Source organism: Scyliorhinus canicula, chromosome 18, assembly GCF_902713615.1.
Source record: "Scyliorhinus canicula chromosome 18, sScyCan1.1, whole genome shotgun sequence".
In the NCBI taxonomy this organism is placed as follows: Eukaryota; Metazoa; Chordata; class Chondrichthyes; order Carcharhiniformes; family Scyliorhinidae; genus Scyliorhinus; species Scyliorhinus canicula.
This window is the reverse complement of record NC_052163.1, coordinates 98,108,440-98,120,717: the sequence shown is the minus strand read 5'-3', so window position 1 is coordinate 98,120,717 and position 12,278 is coordinate 98,108,440. Positions and strand designations below refer to the sequence as shown.

The following is a 12,278-nucleotide window of genomic DNA, read 5'->3' as shown; positions in this document are numbered from 1 at the left end:
ACACAATATTTAGGAGTACCTATGTTTTAAATTAATTTAGTACAAGTCTAGTTTCATCGTCACCTATGAATATAAAGAAAACCTTGTTCACACTTACTGTACAGGCCCCGAGTATACTACTTTGATAAAGGCCATAACTACCATAAACTGTGAAAAGACCACTTGGAGCAACCATGTCGATCCTGTTAGATAGTGGAGTTCCATGAACCATCCATCTTACACATCTGTAATGTTATCTCTTAGAAGAGGCAACTTTACGCGCGGGTAGGGGGGGGGGGGGGATTTTTTTTTTTTCTTTTTATTTATTTTTTTTTTTCTTTTTCTTTTTCTTGTTAAGTAGGGGGGTTTGACTTTGTTTTGTTATAATTTAAATGTAAATGTAGGGGGGGTTAAAATGTTTGTATTTTGAAAAATTCAATAAAAATTATTTAAAAAAAAAAAGAAGAGGCAACTTTACCAGAAAAACTGAAAATTTCAAGAAAAGCCCTGGGGAAACTCCCCACAGCACAGTGAGTCAATCCAGCAAATTGTTCACCAAATGGATCACTAGCTTAGGACTTGAGGCATATTCATCTTTTCTCCACCAATGTCCTTTGACTAGAGTTGTGCACAATTCGAAAAAGGCCAATTCTGTCCATTGACAAACACCTACTCAATTTCAGTCATTCCCTTCAATAGCCCTATCTGTCAAAATATATCCATTACTATCTTGAAATCTGTAAAAATTATATTGCCTCCCTCGAGAAGCTAGTCCAGATACTGGAGTTATCTTCATTTATAACCTTGGAACCATGTCCTCTTGCCCTAGAATTTGTACTCATACCGACCATCACTTTGACTCTGTTGATCTATTCCCATAACAATTCAAAAGCAATGAAATCAACTTGCATAAAACTCTGGCTAGGTTTCGAATGCTGTGCAGAGTTCTGGTCTGCATATTATAAAAATGACAGGAGCATTTCAAAAAGTGCAAAAGAGATACCACGAAAGATTAAACAGATTGGGTCTCTTTGGAAAAGAGAGACTTACAGAAGGCCTGATTGAGACCTTGAAAATTATGAATGAGTTGAACAGCCTGAATGTGGAAAGAAAGTTTCCACTTGTGGGAGAATTCAAAACTAAAGGCCATAAATACTAGACAGTTACTAACAGTTACTAACAAATCTAACAGGGAAATAAGGAGAAATGTCTTTATTCAGAGAGTGGAACTCATTACCACAGGAAATCAGATGGGTAAGTGAGAAAAATAGAAAGATAGAAAGCTGAAAGCTGTGATGAGGTAGATGATATGATAGCAGACTCAAGTGAAGTATAAACATCACCATAGACTAGCTGGACTGAATGGCCTGTTTTAGTGTTGAACATTCTGTGTAAAAGGCAGTTGTAAACTTGGCATCAGCAGTAAAGATCTTCTGATAATCCTCTAATAATCCTCCAAAATTGATCTGTTTAGAATGAAACTCCATACTTTCAATTCCAAATGTTACATTGAAACTGCAAACATTTGCAGCTTCCCCTTCTTCAGGTTTTCCATAGTTCCTTGCAATCTAAAAATTACTTGTGGAATATGGGTAGGGCAAAGAGGGAGGAAAAAAAATAAAGATTCATGTGCTTTTTGATATGAGTGCCAAGAATCACTGCCCATCTGGAAACTTTGATCCACAAGGAGGTAAACTTAACTAAACTTATAAGTACCAACTTGGTAGTAATGGTTCTTCAGTTCTTTGTAGTGTGTACATCTGATGCATTGGAAACCCTTTTATGTAATCAGAGAAACAGACTTTGTTCTCATGAGAAATGCATTATCTATGTAGTAATTATGGCCTTTAGTCTTGAACTCTCCCACAGTAGAAACATTCTCTCGACATCCAGGCTGTTCAACTCATTCATAATTTTAATCTATTAAGGTTTAAAAAAAAACACTTACATTTCTGTCATAGATGAAAAAGTCTTATGAAAAACATACTGCCTGCAGTGGCCCTCGTGTCAAAACTAGAAGGTACAGGAATACATGTTAGAATCATTGATTTAAAAAAGTATATTTGCATTCAAATTTTAGCATTTACAACACATTACAAAGTAAAACTAACACAAAACCCCAAACCCCCAACACCGTAACCCACCTCCCGCCTTGCTGCCCCCCCCCCCAACCGAGCTGTTGACAGTAACCAGCTCCTTGAAATGTAATATAAACAAACCGCATCTCTTAGGGAATCCCACACTCACGCCCTCCCCCCCGAGCAAATTGCGCCATTTCTAAGTACAAGAACTCCAATGAATCCCCCAGCCACACTGAGGTACGGGGTGGAGAAACTGACCGCCACCCTAACAGAACCTGCCTGCGAGCGATTAGCGAGGCGGAGACTAAAACATCTGCCCCGCTCACTTCTGCAACTCTGGCAAGATTGAAACCCTGAACATGACCCCCAGGGGATTGGGTTCCAAGTCCACATGCAAGATTGTCGACATACATAGAACATACAGTGCAGAAGTCTGCACCGACCCACTTAACCCTCACTTCCACCCTATCCACGTAATCCAATAACCCCTCCTAACCTTTTTGGTCACGAAGGGCAATTTATCATGGCCAATCCACCTAACCTGCACGTCTTTGGACTGTGGGAGGAAACCAGAGCACCCGGAGGAAACCCACGCAGACACAGGGAGAACGTGCAAACTCCGCACAGACAGTGACCCAGCGGGGAATCAAACCTGCGACCCTGGCACTGTGAAGCCACAGTGCTATCCACTTGTGCTACCGTACTGCCCTCATGATGAAGAACAATCTCCAAAATTTCTCCAATTTTAGGTAGGACCAGAACATGCGTTAGTGATTAGCTGGGCCCCTCCCACACTGCTCACAAATATCTTCCACCCCCTCAATCCTGAATTTCATCAGGTGTGCTCAGTGTACTACCTTTAGGTGTATCAACCCGAACCTCGCACAGGAGGCTGAGGCATTGACCGTCCGCTGCACCTCACACTACAACACCTCCTCCTCCCACTTAGCCTTAAACTCCTCCAGAGAGCCATATTCTCCTCCAAAATTCTCCCATAGATCACCAAGATGGTTTCAATCACTGATTACTCCAACATCGGTATAAAATAGATAAAGCAGAGTTTGCCTCGACCCTCTCTCTCGCCAAAAAAAAAAAAGGGCGACCAGGTTGCCCACCGTTGTCCAGTTTTGGCTGGTTAAATTACACCAGCTTCCTTACATATAGTTGGGTATCCCCAACTCTCAGCTTAGGAATGTAGGGCTTTCCCTCAACAGAAGCTAGCGTGTATACCATCAGGCACACAGAAACCCATAGGATTTCACACTAACATTGGTGGTGTTCTGCGTGAAACAGACACCCAGCGACAAAAGAAACAGAAATCTTGTATTCTCCTCAGATGTATAATTCCAAATTTGAGGAAAGATGGTGGTGTACTGGTAATGTCCTGAGGCCCAAGCTAATCTGTGGGGGCACATGGTTCAAATCTCACCACGGCAACGCTGGTGGAATTTAAATTCAATTAATAAACATGGAATATAAAGCTAGTCTCAGAAATGATAAGATGGACTTTCGGTGACGGCGGGCGGGAGGCAGCCGCACACTGGAGGGCTCCCATTCGGGAATGGAATTTTCGGGGTCTTAACGCCCGGTCCCAGGGGCAACGGAGGTTGCAAAAGCAGTAAGAATGCACAGTGAGGTGAAATGTCCAAGTTGGAGAAAAAACCGGCCGTGCAAAAAGTGGTTAATGAAAGTCCGCCGGGGAGCGGAAAGGTCAGCGCAGGGACTGTAAGGAAAGCGGAGGCTGGGGCACCAGGAGAGGCCGCATTGCTCACGGCAGAAGAAATGACCAAGATGATGGCTGTGGAACTTGAAAAACAGTTCACAAAGCACATGGAAGCGATGAAGGAGATGGGGCGGTATTGAAAGTGCTGGTGGAGGAAGAGATTGCCCCGGTGAGGGTAGCGGTATCGAGCACAGTGGTGGAGGTGCGGGAGCAAGGTGAGACACTGAAGGAAGTGGAAGAGGCATTATCGCAGCAGAGTGATCAACTCACCTCGATGGGGAAGGAGTTGCGGAGGGTGTTAGAGACCAACAAGGGTCTGCAAGCCAAAATGGAAGACCTGGAAAACAGATCCAGGCGACAGAATCTGAGGATTGTGGGTCTGCCCGAAGGAGTGGAAGGCCCGCGGCCGACGGAGTATTTTGCTACGATGTTGGCGAAGCAATTGGGGGAGAGGGATGATCCCTTCCGATATGAACTGGATCAGGCTCATCGGTCGCGGAGGCCTATACTAAAGGCGAGTGAGCCGCCAACAGTAGTAACTCTGTGTTTCCGTAGGTACAGCGTGAAGGAGAAGGTCCTGTTCTGGGCAAAGCGGAAGGGGGTGGTGCAGTGGGCTGGAGCTGGTATACGCATATACCAGGAGTTTACAGTGGAGCTGGCGAGGAGGCGGGCTGCCTTCAGCCAGGTGAAGAAGGCACTGTACATCAGCAAGGTGCAGTGCGGCATACCATATATAGCTGAGTTGAGGGTGACCTACAAATCCAAGGACTTTTATTTTGGGACAGCAGAAGCAGCGGATGAGCTTGCGAAGGCAGAAGGACTGCGGCAGAATTGAGAAATGGTCGTGTACCGATGTAGCCTCATGTAACTTTATTTTTTCACTGCACGTTGGAGTCAACGCTGTATATATTTGGACAAAGGAAGAGATGGGACTTTCATTTGCAATGATGGTTCTTTGGGGCTTGGGTGTGTATGCGGGGGGTTGTGCGCTAAAGGGGAGTTCTTGGTTTTCCTGGGACTGGGCAAGGGGGAAGGAGACCCGGGCGGGGCCTCCACGCTGGCTGGTTTAAGCCGGCCAGTGAAAGGGAGCGAGGTGGGCGGGGCTGCGGCCATCGGAGCCGGGTAGAACAGTTTCCGGTGAGCCTAGCCGGGGTGAAAAGTTGGGGGAAGGAACCGAGGTTGGATAGAGGAGTTTACAAGAGGAAGTATAGGGGAGGAGTCTGGGAGGGGGTGGCGGGGGGTCTACAATTCATGGGTGTCATTACGGTACTCTTTTGGAGATTGGATGGCATTGAATATTAGGGGGAGGGGTTGGGGGGGTGGACTCTAAATGTCAATGGTGACCATAGGCGATTCCTGATTCCTTTTTCTTTTCTCCTTTTTTTTCCCCACCTTGGGAGGGTTTGTTTTATTTGATGCTTATATTGTCAGATGGGCCGTTGTTGGGGCGTTGGGAGGATGGGATCGTTGTTGTTAATAAGGGGACTGACATTGTATTTGTTACCGGTTACTATTTGTTGGTGGGGTGTAAATTCTGAAGAAAATGTGAAAATAGAGAATAAAAATATTTTTAAAAAAAAGAAAGAAATGCTAACGATGACAGCAATCAATGATTGTTGTTCAAAACCCATTTGGTTCACTAATGTCCTTCAGAGAGGGAAATTTGCCATCCTTACTCCGTCTGACCTACATGCGATTCTACACCTCAGAAATGTAGTTGACTTTTAACTGCTCTCTGAAATGGCCTAGGCAGCCAATCAGTTCAAGGACAATTCAAGATAATGCAACAAAAGCTGTCTTTTCCAATGAACCCAGGTATCCATAGAACAGTACAGCACAGAACAGGCCCTTCGGCCCTCAATGTTGTGCCGAGCCATGATCACCCTACTCAAACCCACGCATCCACCCTATACCCGTAACCCAACAACCCCCCCTTAACCTTACTTTTTTTTTAGGACACTACGGGCAATTTATCATGGCCAATCCACCTAACCCGCACATCTTTGGACTGTGGGAGGAAACCGGAGCACCCGGAGGAAACCCACGCACACAGGGGGAGGACGTGCAGACTCCACACAGACAGTGACCCAGCCGGGAATCGAACCTGGGACCCTGGAGCTGTGAAGCATGTATGCTAACCATGCTAAATATCATGAAAGAATCTTTCTAACATTTTTTTCAATTTTGTTTATAGCAGTGATCAGGTAGGTGACACATCCATACTGAATCCATTTTCCAAAAATGCATATCTTGAACAGGAGTATTTTAAAATGATGGGGCATTCCTTTTTTCCGCTACATCTAATGTTTTTTTTCTGAGAAACTGGTCAATATTAACATTCAAACAAGTGGGTTTTTGAACAATTGCAGATTTGGAAGCAGAATTCAATTGGAGTCTAAAACAAAAGGAGACAGCCAGTTTTACACACGAAAACTGATTTTATTTGTCACACGATGGAAATGTCCCAGTTGGAAGCCGTGGAGGAAATTGTTCACCCACTCGCACATCTGGAGGAGGTTGCAAGCGCAAGTTTAAGAAACCATAAAAGGAATGTTTTTCTTAAATTTAATTCACTGCAGTTCAGTCTGAGAGCATATTGTACTTTTTGCTTACACAAAACTTAAAACAAAAGATCAGACTGAACTTAGAACAATACAGCTGTTTAAATTACATCTCCAGTGTTAGTGCAAAGCTAAGTTGTCTGTAATTACCACTTATCTGCCCCAACCGAAACAATGTGGCCAATAGCATCAAGTCAAACCTTAGAAACTCCCACAAATCTACTGCTATTTCCTCTGTTGAGCATTTCAATCTGTTCCACTTCTCTCAAACGACTTTTCAAATTTAAACCACTACAGTGCAGAAGGCCCATCGAGTCTGTCTATCAAAGCACGGTGTCACAGTGGTTAGCACTGCTGCCTCACGGCGCTTAGGACCCGGATTCGATCCCAGCCTTGAGTTACTATCTGTGCGGATTTTGTACATTCTCTCCATGTCTGCATGAGTTGCACCCCCACAATCTAAAATGATGTGCAGAGTAGGTGAATTGGCCACACTAAATTGCCCCTAAATTGGAAAAAAATTATTGGGTACAAAAAGAGTCTGTCTACTAAGTCTAATCCCGAGTTTCTCACAAATATATCATCCATTCTATCTTTCTTCAGTCTCTGCACCAAGTGACGACTCAAACTCCACTGAATTTTGTTCCCCTTTCTCCTGAATTCACCACTTTCCTGAACCTTGCTGTCCAAAAAAGCTCTCCCACCCATATTCATGCACTCCAACTCTTGACCTTGCTATAAGCATGTGGCCTTGATTACAAGCAAGCCTATCACTGACCTCTCATGTCACTCGTCATCCACATCTCCATAATTTATTTTTCCACATTTACCCCTAGGGGGAAAAAAAAACATTAATTGGTTACCAACACATTCAAAATCTTAGCTAGCGAGCTTTTCACCCTCCATTTACTACAATACATCTTGAATCATTTAGTTGCTCAACTACTGCCGAGAGTGAAGTGTCAGCCATGGTTCAGTTAGTAGAACTCTTGCTTCTGAGTCACAATATTCTCTCAGGTAGACATAAAATATCTCAAAGCATTATATTGAAGAGCAGGGAATCATAGGAACAAAGGAGCAAGTGTAGGTCATTCGGCCAATCAAACCTGCTCTGCTATTCAATTAGGTCATAGCTGATCATCTGCCTCAAGAACACTGTCCCATGCTAACCCCATATCCCATGGTGTCATTAATATTGAGAAATCTATTAATTTTGGTTTTGAACATGTTCAATGATTGAGTTTCTACAGCCTGCTGGATTAGAGAGTTTCAACAATTCGCCACCAGCTGAGTGAAGAAATTCCTCCTCGTCTCGATTTTATATGACCTGCCCCTTATTCTGAAGCACCAGCCAAGAAAAACGTTCTATCTACAGCTACCTTGTCACTTCATGCACAAACTTTATAACTTCCAATAAAATCACCTCTTATTCTTCTAAATTCTAGAGAATACAGGCCCTGTTTCCTCAATCACTCCTCGCAAGACAATCCCACCATCCCAAGGATTAGTCTATTGAACCATCATTACCTTTGTAGCAAATATATCCTTCCTTAGAGAAGGAGATGAAAAATGTACACAATACTTCAGGTACAGTCTCAGCAAGGCTCTGTACAATTGCAGCTCCTGTATTCAAATTGCCTAGAGATGAAGGCCAACATATCATTTGCCTTCCTAATTGCTTGCTGCATCTGCATGCTTGCTTTTAGTGATCAAGAATAATGAGACCCAGGTCCCTTTGGGCATTAATTCATTCTTCCCAACCTCTCACCATTCAAGAAATACTCCATCTTTCGTTTTTTTTCTACCAAAGTAGATAACTTCACACTTATTCACATTATATTTCAGCTGCCACGTTATTGCCAAATCACTTAGCCTATCTAAGTCCACTTGAAACCTTCTTGCATACACTTCACATTCCCATCTAGTTTTGTGTTAGAAGCAAAATTGGAAATATTACATTTGGTCCACCATATCCAAATCATTTATATAGTTGTGAACATCTGTAGCCCCAGCACTGATCCATGCTTTGTGTCCGGACCAATATTTATCCCTCACCAACATCACAAAACAAATCTGGTGATTATCACATTGCTGTTTGTGGGAGCTGCTGTATCACAAAATTGTTATGGCACAGGAGGGAGCCATTTTGGCCCATCATGTCGGCACTGGCTCTCCAAACAAGCAACATAGTTTAGCCCCATTCCCCTGCAAATTACTTGAATAGAAACAATCTAATTCGCTCTTGAATATCACGATTGAACCGGCCTCCACCACAAATCCTGGCAATGCATTCCAGACCTGAACCATTTGTGTGGAAAATGGGTGGGCTTCTCATCGTGACGCCTCGTGAGATCACGTTACATCTCGCGATGCGGGTAGATCGCAGGAGCGGGGCCTCCCGTCATTTACCATCCACATTGTGCCATGACGCGCTGCTTTTTGGATGCAGCCTGGTCGGTAGATCGCACCCCTAGCGTTGTCTTCACAGCTTACAATACTTACAGGTTATGTGCCATCCACAACATTGTACCCTGCACACCAAGATCTCAATCATTCATCAGGAAAAGTAAGGAAAACAATACCGACCCCTGGGGAACATCACAACAAACTTTCCTCCAGCCCAAAAAATATCCATTGACTATTACACTCTGCTTCCTATTATTCAGCCAATTTTGTATCCACATTGTTACTGTGAAAAGCCCCTATCGCCACATTCCGCCACCTGTTCCCGTACCAGCTTACCCAAACAGGGGCCGGAATGTGGCAACTAGGGTCTTTTCTCAGTAACTTCATACTTGTGACAATAAAAGCTTATTATTATTATTGTCCCTTTTATTCCATGAGCTGTAACTTTTCTCCACAAGTCTGTTGTGTATCACTGTATCGAATACCTAAAAGTCCATGTACACCACATCAACAGCATTACCCTCATCAACCCTTTCGGTTACCTCCTCAAAAAACTCCAGTGAGTTAGGTAAATATGATTTCCCTATTAGAAAGCCATGCTGCCTCTCCCCGATCACACATTTTTTAAGTGCGTTCTAATTCTTACCTGAACAATGTTTCTAGAAGCTTGTCCACTACTAATGTTAAACTGACTGGCCTGTAATTACTGGGGCTATCTATAACAATCATTTTTGAACATTATAACCGTGAACACACTACAAAAATATTTCACTGGTTGTAAAGCATTTTGAGACATCCAGTGGTCATGAAAAATGCAATATAAATGCAAATATTGTTTTTTAAAACAATGTCCTTGCCCCCCAACAAAACCTTCATCACCTTCCATCCCTTGTAGTCTTCATGCTACAATCCTATATGGCTCCCTCAAATCCAAGGTGCACAAAAGTAACCATGCCTGGAACACAACTGAGTCAGTCAATCATCAGATCTGGCTCAAACACATTTTATTTTAATGGGCTTCTGCAAAAAGTATGGGCCACTGCAAAAAGTACTCAATATTTGAGGATTATCTTGGCGGACACAGATAATTCCAGGCTCCTTCTTGCTACTACCAACAGCTTCTTTCAAATCAACTCCCCACTTCCTCTTTCCTCATATTCAATATTATTAAAGAATTAATGGATTTCTTGCCACCAAGACAGTCACCTGTTAAGCAGTTCCAGCTGTTTCTCCTTGCCCACTAAACGCCTAGTTTCCTCCTTACTTTAGGTGTGGAACACAATGTCTCTTTGTCACCCTGCACGCTAAGCTCACCTTGCCCACTAGACCTTCCTCTGCTACTCCTTTAACCAATTTCATGCCCTGGTTTTAGCTGATATTGCCAATGGCTTCCTTTACTCGGGTACTGACCACCTCCCGTTCAAAATGGCTATAATTATCCTCCTTCTCAAAAAGAAAAACACCCTTGACCCTCCTGCCCTTACTTACTGCCATCCCATTTTCTATCCTTTTTATCTCTCCAACTGAACTGCTGTGACCTTCCAAATTTGTGCCCATTTCCTGTTTGAAACTCTATTTTGGTTCTGTGGGTGGATTAGAAGCTTAACAGTCATAACCAAATTACAAAACAAGAGTCTGTTACTGTTGTGCCCAATTTCTCAGTCATCTTTGATTCAATCAATTGCACAATCCCTGCTCTAATGTCTTTCTCCATTGTCCAGTTTGCCAGTGGTCTGCTCCTTGAGCCAAAGTATTCCAATAATCTCTCACCTTCCATAAACTTCAATTCATTCAAAAGTCTGCTGCTTGTATCTGAACGTGTATCAATTTAAACTCATCACCATAATTTTTTTTATTTAAAAAAATAAATTTAGAGCAACTAATTAATTTTTCCAATTAAGGGGCAATTTAACATGTTCAATCCACCTAGCTTGCACATCTTTTGGGTTGTGGGGGCGAAACCCAAGCAAACACGGGGAGAATGTGCACACTCCACACGGACAGTGACCCAGAGCCGCAGTGCTAACCCACTGCGCCACCGTGCTGCCCACTGCTCATCACCATAATGACCTAGTCTCCCAGTTCCCCAATCCAGCAAATTTAAAATTCTAGTTTTGTGATAAAATCTCCTAATTCTTGGCTCAACACCCTGATCAATGGTGGCAGCCTACACTCCATGCTGTGGAAACCTCTCCAAGTCAGTTCCTCTTTGCCACCTTTCTTTCTTCTTTATGACATTTTGCTCTAGTCACAATCTAATTTTCTCTGTTGCACTTGTGCTGATGACAGTCACATCTATCCAAGCTAGGCCAGGGGAGGAAAAGTACACTTTTCTCTATTATTTACTATTTATGAAACATATTAAATAAAATATGAGCATCAATCTCCATTTGAAAATCCAATATTAGGGGCAGCACGGTGGCGCAGTGGGTTAGCCCTGTTGCCTCACGGCGCCGAGGTCCCAGGTTCGATCCCGGCTCTGGGTCACTGTCCGTGTGGAGTTTGCACATTCTGCCCGTGTTTGCGTGGGTTTCGCCCCCACAACCCAAAGATGTGCAGGTTAGGCAGATTGGCAATGCTAAATTGCCCTTAATTGGAAAAAATTTATTGGGTACTCTAAAATTTAAAAAAAAGAATATCCAATATTCACCATCACATAAGAATAGAAAATCTAGTAAGGTACATCAGAGTCATCGGGCACCTAGCAAGATTAATCCGGCTATTCTTACAGCTTTTAAAACATTTAGAGCAGTCAATTCATTTTTTTCCAATGAAGGGACAATTTAGAGTGGCTAATCCACCTACCCTGCACATCTTTTTGGGTTGTGGGAGCAAAACCCTCGCAAACACGGGGAGAATGTGCAAACTCCACACGGACAGTGACCCACAGCTGGGATCGAACCTGGGACCTCGACGCCGTGAGGCAGCAGTGTTCACCACTGCCCCACCGTGCTGCCCTATTCTTACAACTTTTAATATCCGATGAACTGGCAGTCAAGCTCAGGCTTCGTTGGCTGGGCCAGTATTTATCGCCTTCCCCAAGGGCGAGTCAAACACATTGCTCGATTTAAGAGTCACCTGTAGGTCAGACAAGGTAATAGCGACAGATTTCCTTCCCTAAAGGACATTAGTGAACCAAATGGGTTTTTATGACAATCGACATTGGGTTCATGGTCATTATACTTTTAATTCCAGATTTTTACTGAATTCAAATTTAACCAACTATCATGGTAGGATTTGAACCTGAATCCCCACAAAATTACCCCTGGTCTCTGGATTACTAGTCCAGTGACAATACCACTGCGCCACTGCCTCCCCTGAATAGTATGAATAGAATATTTTTTTACCTTTGCCATTTTTCCTGCATGCTCAAATGTATCAATCCCTTGGTGTCACAACAGTTAGTGTGACAGTTTATTCATTCATGGCTGTGACAAACTATGCCAGACCATATCCTTACCTGCTTCTAAAAATATATATTTGCAGTAGGGGGAGGGGGCAGTGGATAACAATAAACAGCAGGAACCC

At 43.3% G+C, this 12,278-nt stretch overlaps 2 protein-coding genes across 7 annotated transcripts in view; one reads left to right on the top strand and one right to left on the bottom strand.

Moving 5' to 3' along the window:
* LOC119953042 (ras-related protein Rab-11B) overlaps positions 1-12,278 on the top strand; it is a 151,614-nt gene that overhangs the window by 93,463 nt on the left and 45,873 nt on the right. The window lies entirely within an intron of this gene.
* The window catches only part of march2 (membrane-associated ring finger (C3HC4) 2), a 57,746-nt gene that overhangs the window by 25,813 nt on the left and 19,655 nt on the right, over positions 1-12,278 (bottom strand). For 2 of the 6 annotated variants that reach the window (XM_038776833.1, XM_038776834.1), the window contains exons 2-3: positions 7,123-7,176; positions 1,928-1,992 (exon numbers count right to left, since the gene is read on the bottom strand). The exons of 1 other annotated variant lie outside the window; for it this stretch is intronic. The gene's annotated coding sequence lies outside the window, so the exon portion shown is untranslated. The remainder of the gene's footprint in view (positions 1-1,927; positions 1,993-7,122; positions 7,177-12,278) is intronic. 3 more of the 6 variants (XM_038776835.1, XM_038776839.1, XM_038776836.1) reach the window with 2 other exon arrangements.